The 21,152-nt window shown below is 46.9% G+C and overlaps 1 protein-coding gene across 1 annotated transcript in view; it reads left to right on the top strand.

Moving 5' to 3' along the window:
- The first annotated feature begins 462 nt into the window (after positions 1-462).
- Positions 463-21,152, top strand: part of PIK3CB (phosphatidylinositol-4,5-bisphosphate 3-kinase catalytic subunit beta) — a 266,552-nt gene continuing 245,862 nt past the window's right edge. Inside the window, exon 1 of the mRNA XM_040349021.1 lies at positions 463-696. The gene's annotated coding sequence lies outside the window, so the exon portion shown is untranslated. The remainder of the gene's footprint in view (positions 697-21,152) is intronic.

Below are 21,152 nucleotides of genomic sequence, written 5' to 3'. Positions count from 1 at the left end.
AATCGACCTAAAATATTGGCCGCAAAAATCGGCAACATATATCGGCCATCGGCCGTCCCAATTTCTAAATATCGGCATCGGCCAGAGAAAAACCGATATCGGTCGACCTCTAGTATGAAGGCAACAGAGAAAGGGAGAGAGGGCGTGGCTTGTGTGCCTTGCACTATGAGGGAATGGGGGGCGTGACTTGTGGAATATGAAGGGCGGAAATATGTACTGTACATCGAAGAGGGAGGAATGTCTTGCATTGTACGTGAAGAAGAAAGGTAACAAGGAGGGGTTGTGTCCTGTATCATACACAATGAAGTAAGGAAATGGTTGCATTAATGAAGCAACTGCTTCTTTCTGTATGCGGCTGTCCGTTCTGTGGGCTAGGAAGAGGCGTGGTTTGCATTATGTAATGAGAAGAGGCGACGGAGGGGCGTTTCTTGGCGCCTGTGTAACGAGAAGGGGCAGTGAAGGGGCGTGTCCTTCCCTGGGTAATGAGCAGAGGTAGCGCGTTGCGGTAGAGCGGACGGGATAGCAGTGTGAAGAGGAGGGGGAATACCGGAGTAGGAAGCAGTGATACTAACAAGTGTGAGGCGGAGGACGGGGGCGCGCCTTCTAAGCAGCCGGCTGAGGCGGCGGCGCGCTCTGTGAACCCTTTTCGTAGAGCGGGGGCGCGCACAGACTTTTGCTCCAGTCTCGGTAGCTCCGGTAAGTACCGGTGTGTAGTTATCTGTGGACGTTGTGTGTGGGTGTCTAGACTGCCAATTTATGCTCTCTCCATGAACTGAGGAGAGAACTCTGCCAGTGTCCGGGCTGTGAGCTCACCCTACGTGTGCGAGATAATACAAGAACATCATCATGGGGGCACCACAAGTGTCAGCACTCCTTGTGCATTGTGTGAGGGGGGGCACCACAAGTGTCAGCACTCCTTGTACATTGTGTGAGGGGGGGGGCACCACAAGTGTCAGCACTCCTTGTACATTGTGTGAGGGGGGGGGGCACCACAAGTGTCAGCACTCCTTGTACATTGTGTAAGGGGGGCACCACAAGTGTCAGCACTCCTTGTGTATTGTGTGAGGGGGGGGCACCACAAATGTCAGCACTCCTTGTGCATTGTGTGAGGGGGGGCACCACAAGTGTCAGCACTCCTTGTGTATTGTGTGAGGGGGGCACCACAAGTGTCAGCACTCCTTGTACATTGTGTCGTGGGGGCACCACAAGTGTCAGCACTCCTTGTATATTGTGTGAGGGGGGGGGCACCACAAGTATCAGCACTCCTTGTGTATTGTGTGAGGGGGGGGCACCACAAGTGTCAGCACTCCTTGTGTATTGTGTGAGGGGGGCACCACAAGTGTCAGCACTCCTTGTACATTGTGTCGTGGGGGCACCACAAGTGTCAGCACTCCTTGTATATTGTGTGAGGGGGGGGGGGCACCACAAGTATCAGCACTCCTTGTGTATTGTGTGAGGGGGGGGGCACCACAAGTGTCAGCACTCCTTGTGTATTGTGTGAGGGGGGCACCACAAGTGTCAGCACTCCTTGTACATTGTGTCGTGGGGGCACCACAAGTGTCAGCACTCCATGTACATTGTGTGAGGGGGGGGGGCACCACAAGTGTCAGCACTCCTTGTGTATTGTGTGAGGGGGGGGGGCACCACAAGTGTCAGCACTCCATGTACATTGTGTGAGGGGGGGGGGGCACCACAAGTATCAGCACTCCTTGTGTATTGTGTGAGGGGGGGGGCACCACAAGTATCAGCACTCCTTGTGTATTGTGTGAGGGGGGGGCACCACAAGTGTCAGCACTCCTTGTGTATTGTGTGAGGGGGGCACCACAAGTGTCAGCACTCCTTGTATATTGTGTGAGGGGGGCACCACAAGTGTCAGCACTCCTTGTGTATTGTGTGAGGGGGGGCACCACAAGTGTCAGCACTCCATGTACATTGTGTGAGGGGGGGCACCACAAGTGTCAGCACTCCTTGTGTATTGTGTGAGGGGGGGCACCACAAGTGTCAGCACTCCTTGTGTGAGGGGGGCACCACAAGTGTCAGCACTCCTTGTGTATTGTGTGAGGGGGGGCACCACAAGTGTCAGCACTCCTTGTGCATTGTGTGAGGGGGGGCACCACAAGTGTCAGCACTCCTTGTGTATTGTGTGAGGGGGGCACCACAAGTGTCAGCACTCCTTGTACATTGTGTCGTGGGGGCACCACAAGTGTCAGCACTCCATGTACATTGTGTGAGGGGGGGGGGGGCACCACAAGTATCAGCACTCCTTGTGTATTGTGGGGGGGGGGGGGGCACCACAAGTGTCAGCACTCCATGTACATTGTGTGAGGGGGGGGGGGCACCACAAGTATCAGCACTCCTTGTGTATTGTGTGGGGGGGGGGCACCACAAGTGTCAGCACTCCTTGTGTATTGTGTGGGGGGGGCACCACAAGTGTCAGCACTCCTTGTACATTGTGTCGTGGGGGCACCACAAGTGTCAGCACTCCATGTACATTGTGTGAGGGGGGGGGGGCACCACAAGTATCAGCACTCCTTGTGTATTGTGTGAGGGGGGGGCACCACAAGTGTCAGCACTCCTTGTGTATTGTGTGAGGGGGGCACCACAAGTGTCAGCACTCCTTGTATATTGTGTGAGGGGGGCACCACAAGTGTCAGCACTCCTTGTGTATTGTGTGAGGGGGGGCACCACAAGTGTCAGCACTCCATGTACATTGTGTGAGGGGGGGCACCACAAGTGTCAGCGCTCCTTGTGTATTGTGTGAGGGGGGGGGGCACCACAAGTGTCAGCACTCCATGTACATTGTGTGAGGGGGGGCACCACAAGTGTCAGCACTCCTTGTGTATTGTGTGAGGGGGGGCACCACAAGTGTCAGCACTCCTTGTGTGAGGGGGGCACCACAAGTGTCAGCACTCCTTGTGTATTGTGTGAGGGGGGGCACCACAAGTGTCAGCACTCCTTGTGCATTGTGTGAGGGGGGGCACCACAAGTGTCAGCACTCCTTGTGTATTGTGTGAGGGGGGGGGGGCACCACAAGTGTCAGCACTCCTTGTGTATTGTGTGAGGGGGGGGCACCACAAGTATCAGCACTCCTTGTGTATTGTGTGAGGGGGGGGCACCACAAGTGTCAGCACTCCTTGTGTATTGTGTGAGGGGGGGGCACCACAAGTGTCAGCACTCCTTGTGTATTGTGTGAGGGGGGGGCACCACAAGTATCAGCACTCCTTGTGTATTGTGTGAGGGGGGGGGCACCACAAGTGTCAGCACTCCTTGTGTATTGTGTGAGGGGGGCACCACAAGTGTCAGCACTCCTTGTACATTGTGTCGTGGGGGCACCACAAGTGTCAGCACTCCTTGTATATTGTGTGAGGGGGGGGGCACCACAAGTATCAGCACTCCTTGTGTATTGTGTGAGGGGGGGGCACCACAAGTGTCAGCACTCCTTGTGTATTGTGTGAGGGGGGCACCACAAGTGTCAGCACTCCTTGTACATTGTGTCGTGGGGGCACCACAAGTGTCAGCACTCCATGTACATTGTGTGAGGGGGGGGGGGCACCACAAGTATCAGCACTCCTTGTGTATTGTGTGAGGGGGGGGGGCACCACAAGTGTCAGCACTCCATGTACATTGTGTGAGGGGGGGGGGGCACCACAAGTATCAGCACTCCTTGTGTATTGTGTGAGGGGGGGGGGCACCACAAGTATCAGCACTCCTTGTGTATTGTGTGAGGGGGGGGGCACCACAAGTGTCAGCACTCCTTGTGTATTGTGTGAGGGGGGCACCACAAGTGTCAGCACTCCTTGTATATTGTGTGAGGGGGGCACCACAAGTGTCAGCACTCCTTGTGTATTGTGTGAGGGGGGGCACCACAAGTGTCAGCGCTCCTTGTGCATTGTGTGAGGGGGGCACCACAAGTGTCAGCACTCCATGTACATTGTGTGAGGGGGGGCACCACAAGTGTCAGCGCTCCTTGTGTATTGTGTGAGGGGGGGGGCACCACAAGTGTCAGCACTCCATGTACATTGTGTGAGGGGGGGCACCACAAGTGTCAGCACTCCTTGTGTATTGTGTGAGGGGGGGCACCACAAGTGTCAGCACTCCTTGTGTGAGGGGGGCACCACAAGTGTCAGCACTCCTTGTGTATTGTGTGAGGGGGGGCACCACAAGTGTCAGCACTCCTTGTGCATTGTGTGAGGGGGGGCACCACAAGTGTCAGCACTCCTTGTGTATTGTGTGAGGGGGGGGGGGGCACCACAAGTGTCAGCACTCCTTGTGTATTGTGTGAGGGGGGGGCACCACAAGTATCAGCACTCCTTGTGTATTGTGTGAGGGGGGCACCACAAGTGTCAGCACTCCTTGTACATTGTGTCGTGGGGGCACCACAAGTGTCAGCACTCCTTGTATATTGTGTGAGGGGGGGGGCACCACAAGTATCAGCACTCCTTGTGTATTGTGTGAGGGGGGGGCACCACAAGTGTCAGCACTCCTTGTGTATTGTGTGAGGGGGGCACCACAAGTGTCAGCACTCCTTGTACATTGTGTCGTGGGGGCACCACAAGTGTCAGCACTCCATGTACATTGTGTGAGGGGGGGGGGCACCACAAGTATCAGCACTCCTTGTGTATTGTGTGAGGGGGGGGGGCACCACAAGTGTCAGCACTCCTTGTGTATTGTGTGAGGGGGGGGCACCACAAGTGTCAGCACTCCTTGTGTATTGTGTGAGGGGGGCACCACAAGTGTCAGCACTCCTTGTGTGAGGGGGGCACCACAAGTGTCAGCACTCCTTGTGTATTGTGTGAGGGGGGGGGCACCACAAGTGTCAGCACTCCTTGTACATTGTGTCGTGGGGGCACCACAAGTATCAGCACTCCTTGTGTATTGTGTGAGGGGGGGGGGCACCACAAGTGTCAGCACTCCATGTACATTGTGTGAGGGGGGGGGGCACCACAAGTATCAGCACTCCTTGTGTATTGTGTGAGGGGGGGGGCACCACAAGTATCAGCACTCCTTGTGTATTGTGTGAGGGGGGGGCACCACAAGTGTCAGCACTCCTTGTGTATTGTGTGAGGGGGGCACCACAAGTGTCAGCACTCCTTGTATATTGTGTGAGGGGGGCACCACAAGTGTCAGCACTCCTTGTGTATTGGGGGAGGGGGGGCACCACAAGTGTCAGCACTCCATGTACATTGTGGGAGGGGGGGCACCACAAGTGTCAGCGCTCCTTGTGTATTGTGTGAGGGGGGGGGCACCACAAGTGTCAGCACTCCATGTACATTGTGTGAGGGGGGGCACCACAAGTGTCAGCACTCCTTGTGTATTGTGTGAGGGGGGGCACCACAAGTGTCAGCACTCCTTGTGTGAGGGGGGCACCACAAGTGTCAGCACTCCTTGTGTATTGTGTGAGGGGGGGCACCACAAGTGTCAGCACTCCTTGTGCATTGTGTGAGGGGGGGCACCACAAGTGTCAGCACTCCTTGTGTATTGTGTGAGGGGGGGGGGGGCACCACAAGTGTCAGCACTCCTTGTGTATTGTGTGAGGGGGGGGCACCACAAGTATCAGCACTCCTTGTGTATTGTGTGAGGGGGGGGCACCACAAGTGTCAGCACTCCTTGTGTATTGTGTGAGGGGGGGGCACCACAAGTGTCAGCACTCCTTGTGTATTGTGTGAGGGGGGGGCACCACAAGTATCAGCACTCCTTGTGTATTGTGTGAGGGGGGGGGCACCACAAGTGTCAGCACTCCTTGTGTATTGTGTGAGGGGGGCACCACAAGTGTCAGCACTCCTTGTACATTGTGTCGTGGGGGCACCACAAGTGTCAGCACTCCTTGTATATTGTGTGAGGGGGGGGGCACCACAAGTATCAGCACTCCTTGTGTATTGTGTGAGGGGGGGGCACCACAAGTGTCAGCCCTCCTTGTGCATTGTGTGAGGGGGGCACCACAAGTGTCAGCACTCCTTGTACATTGTGTCGTGGGGGCACCACAAGTGTCAGCACTCCATGTACATTGTGTGAGGGGGGGGGGGCACCACAAGTATCAGCACTCCTTGTGTATTGTGTGAGGGGGGGGGGCACCACAAGTATCAGCACTCCTTGTGTATTGTGTGAGGGGGGGGCACCACAAGTGTCAGCACTCCATGTACATTGTGTGAGGGGGGGGGCACCACAAGTATCAGCACTCCTTGTGTATTGTGTGAGGGGGGGGGGGCACCACAAGTATCAGCACTCCTTGTGTATTGTGTGAGGGGGGGGCACCACAAGTGTCAGCACTCCTTGTGTATTGTGTGAGGGGGGCACCACAAGTGTCAGCACTCCTTGTATATTGTGTGAGGGGGGCACCACAAGTGTCAGCACTCCTTGTGTATTGTGTGAGGGGGGGCACCACAAGTGTCAGCGCTCCTTGTGCATTGTGTGAGGGGGGGCACCACAAGTGTCAGCACTCCTTGTGTATTGTGTGAGGGGGGGCACCACAAGTGTCAGCACTCCATGTACATTGTGTGAGGGGGGGCACCACAAGTGTCAGCGCTCCTTGTGTATTGTGTGAGGGGGGGGGCACCACAAGTGTCAGCACTCCATGTACATTGTGTGGGGGGGGGCACCACAAGTGTCAGCACTCCTTGTGTATTGTGTGAGGGGGGGCACCACAAGTGTCAGCACTCCTTGTGTGAGGGGGGCACCACAAGTGTCAGCACTCCTTGTGTATTGTGTGAGGGGGGGCACCACAAGTGTCAGCGCTCCTTGTGTATTGTGTGAGGGGGGGGGCACCACAAGTGTCAGCACTCCATGTACATTGTGTGAGGGGGGGCACCACAAGTGTCAGCACTCCTTGTGTATTGTGTGAGGGGGGGCACCACAAGTGTCAGCACTCCTTGTGTGAGGGGGGCACCACAAGTGTCAGCACTCCTTGTGTATTGTGTGAGGGGGGGCACCACAAGTGTCAGCACTCCTTGTGTATTGTGTGAGGGGGGGCACCACAAGTGTCAGCACTCCTTGTGTATTGTGTGAGGGGGGGGCACCACAAGTGTCAGCACTCCTTGTGTATTGTGTGAGGGGGGGCACCACAAGTGTCAGCACTCCTTGTGTATTGTGTGAGGGGGGGGGGGGCACCACAAGTGTCAGCACTCCTTGTGTATTGTGTGAGGGGGGGGGCACCACAAGTGTCAGCACTCCTTGTGCATTGTGTGAGGGGGGGGGCACCACAAGTGTCAGCGCTCCTTGTGCATTGTGTGAGGGGGGGGGGGCACCACAAGTGTCAGCGCTCCTTGTGCATTGTGTGAGGGGGGGGGCACCACAAGTGTCAGCACTCCTTGTGTATTGTATGAGGGGGGCACCACAAGTGTCAGCACTCCTTACATTGTGTCAGGGGGGGGGGGCACCACAAGTGTCAGCAGTCCCTGTGTAGTGTGACAATCCTGGGGGGGGGGGGGGTATTGGTCTTGATGAATGTCCAGAGGGTGTAATGCTCTGTAACTGGAGGGGGGTGATGTCCTCCTTTTTCAGGGTATTTGGTATCAGATCTCTTCCTCTATACTGGTTACATAGTAAACACAGCACTGACATCCGTGCCTTGTCCAGAGAGCTTACACTCTAACATCACACAGGTGGGTCTGGATTTCAAATCTGGCAAGCAGCGAAAGACCGTGTGAGGCCTCGTACACACGACAGAGTTTCTCGGCAGAATTCGGCGAGAAACTCGGTCAGAGCCGGATTCTGCCGAGAAACTCTGTCGTGTGTACACTTTTGGCCCGATGGAGCCGCCGAGGAACTCGTCGAGAAAATAGAGAACATGTTCTCTATTTTCTCGTTGTTCTATGGGAGAAGGTGGCCCGCCGAGCTCCTCGTCGGCTTCATCCCTGAACTCGCCGAGGAACTTGACGTGTTTGGCACGTCGAGTTCCTCGGCCGTGTGTACGAGGCCTGAGAAGCCACTGAAGGAAGCTGCCGTCCTCTGATTCCTGGGATGGGTAGTGAAGCTCCAGGTTGAGTGTAGGCTCCTTATGTCTCTGAGTTCCCTGGTCACTTCATGTCCTGTGTCCTCTTCTCAGTGGGAGATCCAGGGACATGACACGCCCCCTGGTTGGTGTGTCCATGACACCCTGGGATGGCAGGAAGTGGGTTGGATGAGACTGGCACTCCAGTCTAGGAGGGTCACCATGATCAGTAGATCCAGAGAGATGAATTTTATGTATATGTCCAGCCTCCCCGGTCTGTTTTGATCCTCCAGCTGTGTAATTGAAGGGGACAGTGAGATGATGGTGATGGCCGCTCCACCTTCAGAGCACATGTGGGGGATGTATTATCTGCCTCTGGATCTACCGATCATCCTGACATGCTTTCCTCTGACCAGCTCAGCTTGTGTCTCCCACATTTGTCATTACTTTACTTTGAGGTGTTTGTCATTTTTCTGTAAAGGTAAACAATGTGAAGTAACACTGTACACCCTTCCCACCACCCCTAGTGCTGTACTTGCCTCCCAGGAATGTTGACATGTCAGTGTCCAAACAGCTGGTCCATGGATTTTGAAATACTCTTTGTGCAGCACTTACAGGACAGACCAGATCTATTTTGATTGGCCAGCGCCATCAAAATGAATGAATCAATCTGATCCATGACGGGGGAGGTTCCCAGAGAAAAGTGGGGATCCCTGGACTGGCTGCTGACTATGATGTAAAGTTCCACTTTCAGATGAACCAATTTGCTTCTCCCCAGAACTATAAAGGAGTCCAGGGGTCAGGGGATGGCAGCTTCTAGCAGAGGCTTCTCAGACAGATTGTGACATTTTTCTATGCGTCACTCCTTTGGGAAGATAATTAGATATACAGGGATGACCTATTATCATGAGACAATGTTGCAATTCACATCCATGAGAAGGTAGTAGAAGGCAAGGCCACCAATTATGCAGAAGACTTGTTTACCTGTATCAGTGATGGGCTGGTATGACAGTGTTGAGTGTGTGTCGTGGGGGCCCGCTGTGCTCGGTGTACCCATCTTTCCCTGTATGTGTATTGTGTCACTGTAATCATTGTCATCTAATGAAGTGTATAGGTGGAATGTCAGTGTCGGCTCCTATCCAGTTTTATATTTATATCTTTCCAGCTCCAGGAAGGCGAGATGTATGTGTTTACACACGTAGAACTCTGTGTATTCTTGCTCAGGATTTGTATACCCTTCAGCTATTCACTGGTGTTTGCCTCTTTGGCCATCCATTATTGTGTTTGTTGCCAGCAGTATTGATTCTCTGTGTTGTGTAAACAAGTGACTGCTATGGGGGAAAACATTTTCTAAATGCACCTTGTTTATTATTTATGATGGCAATAGCCATTATTGATTAAGCTACAAATGTAGGAAATCGTTTCCTGTTCAAGTATTCACACCGGCCTCCTGTATTCGGTTTATTTGAACACAGGAGACATGATCTAGGCCATGTAAACAAACAATATGCTTCCCACATGTTTAGTATGTAATGTGCCCCTGGACACACATCCGTCTATAAACGCAACTAAATGCAGGTAAAGGTACTGTGTGAAGTATCCCATTTACAATCATTGCATGCATTGTTATGTGTTTACAAGTAGCATATGCATGCATGTATGTCATTGCAAGTGTGAACTTGGCTTACGGTGCATTCTCAATTACATTTTATCCTAAAAATAGGTGCCTTTATAAATTTCTATCTGTATTTTTAATAAATTCAGTATAATAAGCAATTATTTTTGATTATTATTATTATTATTATTATTATTATTATTATTATTATTATTATTATTATTATTATTTTTTTAATGTTATGTTACCCTTTAGTGAGGGGGAATAATTTGCTAGCTTATGAATGGAAACCTGCAGTATTCAGATTGGTGTTTCATCTCCACAGATACGGTAATGTGTGTTGATACACAAACGAGAAGTATGGCTTAACAAAAAACACTCCCCTAGGTGGATGCAGCATCGATCCACTGCTGCATCTGTTCCTCGCTGCTTTGTAGACTGAGAACTGAGCGAATAAAGACTGCTGTTCGCTTAGTTCTCTGTCTTTGAGAAAAGTGCAGCGACTGTTCAGTCACTGGCTCTCCAGCAATCACTGGACACCACACTGGGTGGTGGAGGGGTGGGAGCCGCTAGCCCGGTCTCCCAGCAGCTGACTGAGCCAGCTGCCAATCCAGGCATCTGGTTGGATCACGACTGTAAAGTTGGAATCTTTCCAAAGTTTGGACCGGCTCAGTGACATCAGCAGGCCACAGGAGTGCAAAACAAACCAGTCCTGTGATCCCCAGGGGACATACTTCTCCTGTAAAGGTATTGACTTGCAGGGATCACTGTATTGTAATGCAGTCTAAAACAGTTCATACAGTAAAGAATTATGTTGTATAGCCAAGCCACCCCTCCTCTCCCCTTATCTGTTCACCAAAAACCTTGTCTTTTTCAAAGAATGCTAGGTGTTTTGTGAATGGATGAGGGGAGATCCTGTCCATTATCCCCATCTCTTCTCTCGTCCATTTAACAGAATGCATTGCCATCTCTGAAAAGATTACAAGGCTTTTGGTGAAAAGATGGGCTTCTACATAATGCAATCCTTTACTGTGTGAGTGCTAAAGCTACTCGGCTGCTCTGCCGGAAGGAGAGGGGTGTCTGCAGTATCCATCATCAGATGGGCTTTCAACAGTAACCAGCAGCCATCCAAACATAAGATGGCAATTTGACTGTGATGTGATGGCAAAGTGATGTTCCCAAAAAAATAAACTTTATTATGGTTCCGCTTGATGTGTGACAGCCAGGCAACTAGCATTTTTCGAAAATAAGTCAACAATGGTGTTCTTCCTCATTTCTGGCATGGCCAGTTTCCTTTAGCTGACTGTTGCTGAATCCAGATTGAGGGAAATCTTGTTACACGGTCTAATCGGTGAACTGCAACACTTCATTTGTTGAACGATTGTCTTTAGTGAGTTAAAGTTGTGATAGAATTATTATTATTTTTATATATTTTTTTATTTTTTTTTGGAAGGAAGAAAATCGAGTTTCCGAAAAAATATTGTGACTCTTTTCCCCGTTAACCATTCCAGCCTTTTATCTGGTGAAATAAGAAGGATGTGGATTCTGTGGCCACTAGACTTGAGGTTTAGCTGGCTTACTTGCCAACATAGATGTTTGGAAAGGGGGGGAAAACATCCCTTGGATGTATTGTCAGAGATTTCCCCTCACAGAATGTCTGTCATAGCTGAGTGTGTATAAAAATACTTGCGTCGGTAATAAATCCTGTGTCACACAGGATGAGGTGGTGTTACAAATTGCTTATCATCTTCCTCTCTTCACTCCTCCTGTCTTGCTTCCTCCAAACACTTCTTCTTTTCAACAAGACATAAAATCTTAATTTGGAGACGGGAAGTCCCATGAAGGAAAGGAGTTAGTTGTGAGCTGGACATAAAAAAAAAAGTGTATGACCTATCAGAGACTACTTCAACTTTTGGACAGAGTGGGGGAAAGATAAGAACTCCTGGCAGGTTCTTACATCTGGAGGGATTTACACTCCCTTCCACAATGGTTTCACCAGACAGGAAGTGAGGGGAAAAACTGCAGCAGGAGACACTTGCACAAGCTCTAGTCTTCCCCTAATCTTCTACAAAATAAAGCACTTTTATTTCGGCCTGTGATGCTGTTGGAGAGTTTCTCATTTCCTGTCTTGTAAAATGTCAGCAGGACAGGAATTGGGCATAAATCTTTCTTTCAAATGAAGCCCTGGATGGCAGATAAAAACCTAAGAGGTTCTAACTCTTCCACACTCCATTGAGCAAAAAATTTGACATGAACGGATGCTCCATGCAGTTCTCTGGAGCGATGGATGTCAGCGGTGACATGTCCGCTTTGCTAAATTCAGAGGGATGGAAACAGTTTTAATCCGATTGACGGATGGTAACCAGAGTTACTTCCGGGTTCACGGGCCCCAGAGCTGCGATGATGATGCTCCCTCACGTGCGGGAGCATCGGTCATGGCACGGGCCTGAAAAACTCCACCAGCGGGCCGTTTCTTCAGTGTGCATGCTCCAATGATGTCAGCAACAGCATATATAGTGAATATCTCCTAAACTCAAATTTAGGAGATATTTACAGTACCTACAGTTAAGACTTATTATAGGCTTACCTGTAGATACAAGTGGTGTATCAGAGTTTACAACCCCTTGCTGTCTTCCTTTTATAATGTAAAGTGCTATGCAAACTGTTTGACATATTATTATTATTATTATTATTATTATTATTATTATTATTGGATTTATAAAGTGCAGAGTGCATCCAACAGAGCTTCATGGGACCGGTTACGGAGTGGAGGAAGCTCGGGGGGGGGGGGGGGGGATGGGACAGTAAATCTGACCATTTTCCAACAGCCTTCTTCCACAAAAGTTGATTAAACAATTGACTTTTGTCAAATGGAGCAGTCTGGCAGGGCCATACACTAGCAGGGTTGCCAACTTTCAGTAAATAATTTACGAACAGTTTGTAAAATCTGTACTTTTTGCATTTGTCCTTGATTGTCCATTACGGACATGTAGGCTGCATGTCTGTAACTGACATTCATTATCAGATGCAACAATTATAGATTTTACAAACTGTTTGTAAATTTACTGAAAGTTGGCAACCCTGTACACTAGCCATCAGGAATCGGATGAAATTCAAAATGCTGGGTGCCTGGTGCTGCTTCCTCTTTTTTTTTTTTTTTTTTTTTTTTAGCAAAGTGGCTACTGGAACCTGTCCAGCATTGAATTCTATAATCTAGTATTGGACACATTTAGTATTGGGCTGTCTGCCTAGGTAATCGCTGCTAAATTAAAGAGGAAAATACATTTGAGGATTAATGAACTGGCAAGCTAATGTTGTGCATTTGTATGCAGTTGGTTTTAAAGCTGAAACATTTTTATTTGACACAGTTGGAGGTTGTGACTGATATATGGTGGGCGAGGTTCAGCAATGACACTTCCCATGCCCATCAGGTACGTCTAGTTCTTGGGTTAGATTACATTAGGTATATGAACAATTCCATATGCCCCCCCAACGCCTTTTATATAAAAAGTATACATACCATTTTCCTCCTGATGTTTTTGAGCTAATGTTGGTTCAAAGAGGAAAAATATTGCTAGTGTATTACCCCTGAAAATATATGTGGCTGAAATTCTTGCACAGGAAAACTAAATTATTTTTAAGTGCTTCCTAGCAAAGGCTTTCTATACTTTTTTTTTTTTTTTTTTTTTAATTATTGACTTGCAGTGAGCTTTTGATTTTGCTAAAAGGGAAAAGTCAATTCCCCGAGACGGCTCCTTTCCACTTGCTGTTTTTTGCAGGCCCATTCCTTCTGATTTTATGTAGCTGCCAGGGCAGGAGGAAAGAAGAATACTAGAGCAAGTTTTCTCAACCATGGGGTTCTGTGAGCTGATTTTCCACTGACATAAAAATGTCTAGTTTTTATTACTAAAAAGGATTTGCCCTGTACGGTGGGTGGGTGTAAAACTCATTGATGGTTACAGGAATCAAATAATAAATTGGGGGTGCCAATAATTTTGTCCAGTTAATTTTTTTTTTTTTTTTTTTATTTTTGCGTGGAATGTGTCCAATTTGAATCGTCATTTCTCCACTTTTTTGTGTCATACCAATACAAACAAAATAAATAAACCTAAGCATGCCTAAACATTTGTAATTGCAACAATATTCTGGACGAAGTGGTAAATTATCTGTAGGCGAGCCAGTATTTTTGGCCATGACTGTGTGTATCTTCCCTGGATGCCAATTACTCTAGGTATATCACATTCTTTATTACTAACATCCTTTTTTTTCCCTATCTCTGCAAGGTTTCTTTGAGCTGCAAGGACAGAGACCATGTATATCTCGTCCATTCAGAGACACAAAACACAGGGGCGAACTTCAGTGACTGATCACTGTGATGGGCAATTGGAGGCGATCAGGTGACCCTGAATCGGACGTTCCGGGTCCTAATCGTTAGAACTGGCCCTCGGTGAGACCTCGGTCTCTGCGCTGGGAGATGCACAAATATGTGGTGGCCCCATGGAAAAAAACACCGTCCAGTGGGGGCCGCATGTTTTGTGTATGATTGGCATTTACACCTGAGTGATGCGTCGCGTCATTTTGGTATGGTCACTTGAATGGGCGAGTCTACATGTGACACACGCCACATTAATGCGCATTTAGCTATGCAACAAATCCAGGGACTGCTACCTGTGTTTGAGGTGTTATTGGGAAATAATGGCATTGCAGATGTGATGCACGTTTTGCTGCATTTGTTTTATGCGGATCTAGAAATGTGGGCAAAAAACTTGAATTTTTTAAGTGTGACACCGTGTGAATGCAGGCCTCATGTTGAATGCACATCATTTTATGGCTGCTGACCCACAACTGTGCTCCTCCATGTGGCTGTTCATCACTTGAGACCCTTTTAAGATCATCACCTCAATGCTGTCACTTGTATCAAATAATTAAGGTCGATTCTATGGCCCATTTCTGATTGTTTCAGTTTAGCTGTAGTGTGTGTGTGTGTGTGTGTGTGTGTGTGTGTGTGTGTGTGTGTGTTTTTTGTGTACATAGCTTGTGTTCAGAAACGCAAGCTATGGACACTTTAAGGTAAATGGGCCAATATTTTCAATGCTATAGTTTCACAATGTATGTACATTTGTGTTTATGCACTATGTTGGTAGCAGGTTTCCCCTTCATTTTGTACTATGTACAGAACACATGAACCATGTTATTTCATCGTTGGGTTCTGGTCAGGAAAGTAACTAGTTAAAAATTTCTGAAATTTCTGAAACAGCCCTTTCACTTTACGATTTAATGTAAGTCTATGAGTCTGGCATTTTACTGAGACCGCTGCCGCCCGTTGTTATGACAACGGCACAAACAATCGCAGATACGAGTGGCGCTCTAATGCGCACGCGGGAGATTTAAGGCTTACCCAGCATGCACATCTCGCCGGGAATAGTAAAAATAATGCACTGGGCTTCAATTGCCCACACAGAGAATTGAAACTGCCACAGCGTACAGCACAGTAAAGGTGGCAAGTTTTTTTTTTATTAACTTACAAATCGATGTGGTATGTTTTATGCATTACAATGGGATCTTTAGCTACATAATATTTAAATGGCCAAAAAAAAATAAAAAAATAAAAAAAAAACGTGACCGGAGCTCCGCTTTAACATAATTTAAAATGACTCATTATCCTGTGATTACTTTTCTCTGTAGCTGTTCAGTAGGGATGCTGACTTATTGCTTGTTCAGTGACCACTAATGTGTGCTTCTAAGCTGCAAATGGGTGCATAAAAAGGAAAAAATAAAAGGCTTTAGGCAAGTGTTATGTTAATGACTACAAATGTGTACTTGTTGAAAAATACACAGTAATTACCTTTAAGACTGTTATAAGCTATTGGAAAAGAGTGGATATGTATACAATCACTGATAACTGGGCACCTAGTGTTTGACCAGCTGTGTGATAGTGAATGCCCATAGACTAGAAAGGACGAAAGCTGGTTAGAGAGGACAGATGTGTATGCACAACCCAGCCAGCTTATGTCTCCTGGGCCAATTTCTCTCCTTTTTAAACAGGAGTGTTGTACCTGTAGTCATACAAGTTCCCCCGGGTAGAGTAGCAGCCCTCCTCTATCTTGTAGTGACTGGACTGCATTTTCATTTGGTTCCCCAGGAACATCCATTCAGAATGGCTTGTACCTACTTTTGAGATGTGGATTATTGGTGAGTAGTAGAGCATTTATTTAAATTTTTAATTTGCCATAGGACTGTAAACAGACCTGTAGCCTCTGTGGTTCCAGGCTAAGTGAAAAGTCATTTATACCCCCTATTTTGTACACTCTATATAACTTTTGTGCAAACAAATCAATAGGCGCTTATTGTGATATTTAAAAAGAACAAAAAACTAGAAGAATACATATCGGCCTAAATTGAGGAATAAAAAAATATAAAAAATAAATAAAAAAAAGTGGGATATTTATTATAGCAAAAAGTAAGTTATTGTGTGTGGGGTGTTTTTTTTTTTTTTTTTTTTTTCGCTCTTTTGTTTTATAGTGCAAAAAATTGAAACCACAGAGGTGAGCAAATACCAAAAAAAAAACTGTATTTGTGGGGGGAAGACGCAAATTTCGTTTTGGGTACAGCTTTGCACAGCTGTCATTTAAAGCGACGCAGTGCCAAATTGTAAAAAGTGCTCTGTTCAGGAAGGGGGGGGGGTAAAATCTTCCAGGGCTGAAGCCGTTAAACTTGTAATAAAAAAAAAAGTGAGCCTGCTCAAGTGCCCAAATAGCAAGAGGCTAGCTATTGGGGGCACTCTGCGGGGGCGCATACAGTGCCAGCTGGGGACCCCCAAAAAGAGGATCAGGGCTGCTCTGGACAAAACCATTACACAGATCAGTTAAGTATAATTTAAAATTTTGCTAATACTATTGGCAGTATGTTTAAGTTTAAGTAAGACTGAGGACGATACAAGAGATGGTTAGAGACTGCATTTTTCTTGACCTTTCTTGCACTAAAGGTGCCAATAATGGGCAACAATAAATTCATATACATTTAAATTGATGATCTTAAGTAAAATATAAATATTTTTTAAAAACTGATGTTTTTGGCAAAGTGCATTGGCGGTTTCCAGACGTTTTTTTTTTAAATGCCGGATGATCTGTTGACTGTGGAAAACAAACCTCAGAGTACACTCCAATTGGAATGCACAGGAGCAGAATACCTGTGGGAACAAGCTCTGAAATGTTTACTGGCTCCTTGTCTCTGTTATTTTATACACTCCTACAAGCAGCATTCACTTCTATTTTAACCACTTGAGTACCAGCATGTAATACCCCCTCCATTACCATGCTATTTTTTTTGTGTCTGAGTTTGACTGACAAACTAACTGTATCCAAATGTATCCAAATGCATCTCCTATCACTTTTTCATTGGAGCTATCTTTGGCTGGAATTTATTAACCACTGTCTTTAATTCGTGTGAGTGATATATTATGATTTTGCAAAAAATCCCTGCCCCTTCAATAAGTCTAAAAATGTTAACCAAATTTGGCTGCAAAAATAGAAATGTATTTTAAAGTGACCATGTCAGTAGCTTAAAAGACAAAAAGCTAAAAAAAAAACAGGTAAAAGCCATGTCCCCCACTGTGCATTGTGCTCTGGTTCCATCCTTTGACCCCTGCTCCGGTTGCGAGTCCTGTATTGACATAAGGTTGGAGGATGGAACCAAAGTTTGTGGTGGGGGTCACAGTCATCTGAAGAATCTGACGGAAGCTACAGCACTGGAGTGAAAGGAAGGCAGAAGATCCTGAGAGGTGAGTGTAAGAGCTTTTTTTTATTGCAGGGAACTTCTAGTGGATTTATTTCAATGGCTGACATGGTTCCTTTTAAATAATTTAATTTCAAATTTATTTTCCATCTGCTGTGCCCTGTTTTGGCTTAACAGCAGCTGGCATAACATTGTCATGGACCTCACACAAAAGCATTGACAAGTGGCCTTCTTCCCCTGCCTGAATGCGCCCTTACAAATGGAAAGTGTACACTTCATGACCTTACAAGTCATTTCTTAGTGCTGCTTTTCCAGATAATCAGACAGAGCTCAAAGCACTCAAGGGAGAAAATATTTTCACTGAATAGTGCTTGGTAAATAATTGGTAGAAGTGGTAAACTGAGTGACTGCAACTCTCCGTTCCCACTGCACATGAGCCATATGTTTCAGAGCTCCCTGTAAAATGGGATTGTTAAATTGCAGCACTAGCCAAAGTAGTTTTTTTTTTCTGCTCATAGTCTGGTTGGAAAAGAGACACAAGTACATCTCTTATGCCGCGTACACATGGTTGGAATTTCCGACAGCAAATGTTCGATGTGAGCTTGTTTTTAGGGAAAATCCGACTGTGTTTATGCTCCATCGGACATTTGCTGTCGGAATTTCCGACAACAAATGTTTGAGAGCTGGTTCTCAATTTTTCCAACAACAAAAGTACTTGTCAGAAATTCTGATCGTCTGTAGCCGATTCAACGCATAAAAATCCTACGCATGCTCGGAATCAATTCGACGCATGCTTGGTATCATTGAGCTTCATTTTTCTCGGCTTTTCGTAAGTGTTGTACGTCACCGTGTTCTTGACTTTCGGAATTTCCGACGACATTTGTGTGACCGCGTGTATGCAAGACAAGTTTGAGCGAACAATCTGTTGGGGGAAAAAAATCCACAGTTTTGATGTCGGAATGTCCGATCATGTGTACGTGGCAGTAGCCAAATTAAGGGAATCCCTTGGGGACCCCCAGGTCATCAAATCTAGTGTCCCCTTTGGAAGAATTCCCCTGCTATTACTTTTCCTGGGGACAACCAAAATTTGTGATTTTTCTTTTTACTTTCAATTAGTCCTGTTTACAGTTATCATTGAAAAGGGGACAGACGGCAATACAAATCTAATAGATATTCTTATCCCTCTCCATTCCATCTAAAATTAATAAGGAAAGTTTAGTAATTCTTTAGTTATTCTTTAAGCCTATGATGTGGCAGTATACAAATACTTTATGGAATGGATAACGCTGTAAAGCCCCATTTTTACCTAGTGTAGTAGGAACTGCGCCCTATGCACAACAAACGTGCCAAAGAAGCTTCAGAATCTTTTTCAGCCATTAATCGGCACATGTTTTTTTTCCCCCTCAATGCATCTTTTGGTGTTTTTCATGCTGCAAAACACGTCTGCTAAACGCGCTTGGGGTGCCATTACCAGTGCAAGCACGATGCGCATCTTGAAAAAAAAATTCTGAAACGCTCACATTCACTTTCTGTGCGTGTTTCTAGAAATGCACATGTGTGAGTGCTGATTAGGTGAGCATTCAAAATACTTTATTTTATTTTTCCTGCGCTTTTAATTGTGTGTGTGTGTGTTGTTGTTTTTTTTTAGTTAACAGGGTCTCTTTAAAGTATAATTGTAATAGTGCTCTATAAGGTACATGAGAAAATGGAAATGAAAGACTTTCGTCCTAAAGAAGTGCGTCTATAATAAGCGGAGCACTTATTGGAAATGACAAGAAAATACTCCACATGTGCATCAGACAAACCATCTTCAAGGCTGCATTCACACCTAGGCGTAGGCAATAGCGTCGTTTTCCGGCGTTTTTTTTAGGCGTTTTTTTCGCGCGTATTCATGCTAATATGCGCGTTTGCATACAGCGTTGTCCGACGTTTTTGTACTTAGACGTTTTTTTTTTAGCCAATAGGAAAAACTATCATCTTTTCATCACTTGTTGCTATGTTGGTAGATTTTTTAAATCTTCTGCATGGGCGACAAGTTCTATTGACAAAACGCCTGTAGCAAACGCTTGTTGTCGCGCAATACGCGCGTATGTGGCGTTTTACATTGATTTCAATGGAAAACCAAAAACGCTCAAATACGCGCATATCGCGCGTATTGCGCGACAGAAAAGGGTCCAGAACTTCTTTTGACTACAGGCGATGCGCGTCAGGCGCATCAGCGTTCAGATGTGAACCATCCCCATTGACTTTCATTGCTTTTCGTCCCTCTGGCGTTTGTTCGCGTCGCGCTACATGCGACAAAACGCGAAGGTGTGAATGGGGTCCAAGGGAGATGATAATCACTGAATTGTGTCTGATGGGTTTAGCAGCAGGGTAGTGTGTGTGTGTGTGTGTGTGTGTGTGTGTGTGTGTGTGTGTCTGTGTGTAAGCATCGTGTGACTGAGGTTTCCTGAATGTTGCAATGCCTGCAAAAGAATCAGATCTACTGGCAGGAAAGGAGTGAAGGCAGTTGGCAAATACTACTGATGACAGCACTGTTTAGAAGGTGGGGGGGGGGGGGGGGGGTTCTTATTGCTGAGGCTTCACCTAAGCCCAAGTCACCCGGAGGGCTAGCCTTAGGCTAAATGATGTTATCTGGGAACATGGTGAAAATCTCCAAATTCCTTACATTCCAATTCCCTCTGCCAGGTTCAGTCTTCTCCACTCAGCGCCTGGCATGTTGTGGCTGTAAAGAAACATGACTGTTTATTTTGTGCTACAATGTAACTGTATTGTAACATTTCTGTATTCTTTGTAAACTTCATATTATGTAATAAACTGTATCGGCTTAGGAAGAGGGCCTGCTGTATATAGCTAGCTGTGAGATCTTCTGTCTTTGATCAGATTACCGAATGCCACTTCTACTGTGGCTGCTCTTGAGTCATGGAACCTTTTGTGTACAGGGAATGGATTGTTCTACTTTTCTGAGGAAGAGGTAACGGCTGCAAGAGATTTACAGGTTCGGGACTTTTTTTTTTTTTTTTTGACTGGCTCTAAGCTTAAAAAATGTTTTGCGACATGACGTTTGTTTATAGAAATGTTTACAAGCCATGTTTAAATTGGTTCAAGCCATGTTTAAAACAGTCATCTTGGTTCATGTTTTGCTCACACATCTCCAAAACAGAGGTGGATATCTGATGTTTTGGGGATGTGTGAGCTACAAAGGCACAGGCAAATTGGTAAAAATTGATGGCAAGATGAATGCAGTATGTTGTCAAAAACATTGAAGGACCATTTGCATTCATCAGTCAGGAAGCTGCGCACGGGACGTACTTGGACATTCCAACATGCCAATGATCCAAAACACAAGGCCAAGTCGACCTGTCATTGGCTACAGCTGAATAAAGTGTAGGTTCATCTCAGTCTCCTGACCTTAAAGCGGGAGTTCACCGATAAATGCTGTTTTTTACTCTTTTACCCTTAGTCTGATGCTCATTTAGTCTAGGGGAATCGGCTAGTTGTTTTAAAATCCGAGCATTACTTACCGTTGTAGAGGGCGATCTTCTCCGCCACTTCCGGGTATGGGTCTTCGGGAGTGGGCGTTCCTTCTTGATTGACAGTCTTCCGAAAGGCTTCCGACAGTCGCATCCATCGCGTCACGAGTAGCCGAAAGAAGCCGAACGTCGGTGCGGCTTTATACTGCGCCTGCGCACCGACGTTCGGCCACTTTCGGAAAACCGTGACGCGATGGATGCGACCGTCGGAAGCCTGTCGGAAGACTGTCAATCAAGAAGGAACGCCCAGTCCCGAAGACCCATACCCGGAAGTGGCGGAGAAGATCGCCCTCTACAACAGTAAGTACTGCTCGGATTTTAAAACAACTAGCCGATTCCCCTA

Source organism: Rana temporaria, chromosome 4 (genome assembly GCF_905171775.1).
Source record: "Rana temporaria chromosome 4, aRanTem1.1, whole genome shotgun sequence".
Classification (NCBI taxonomy): Eukaryota; Metazoa; Chordata; class Amphibia; order Anura; family Ranidae; genus Rana; species Rana temporaria.
This window is presented reverse-complemented; position numbering and strand designations above follow the sequence as displayed.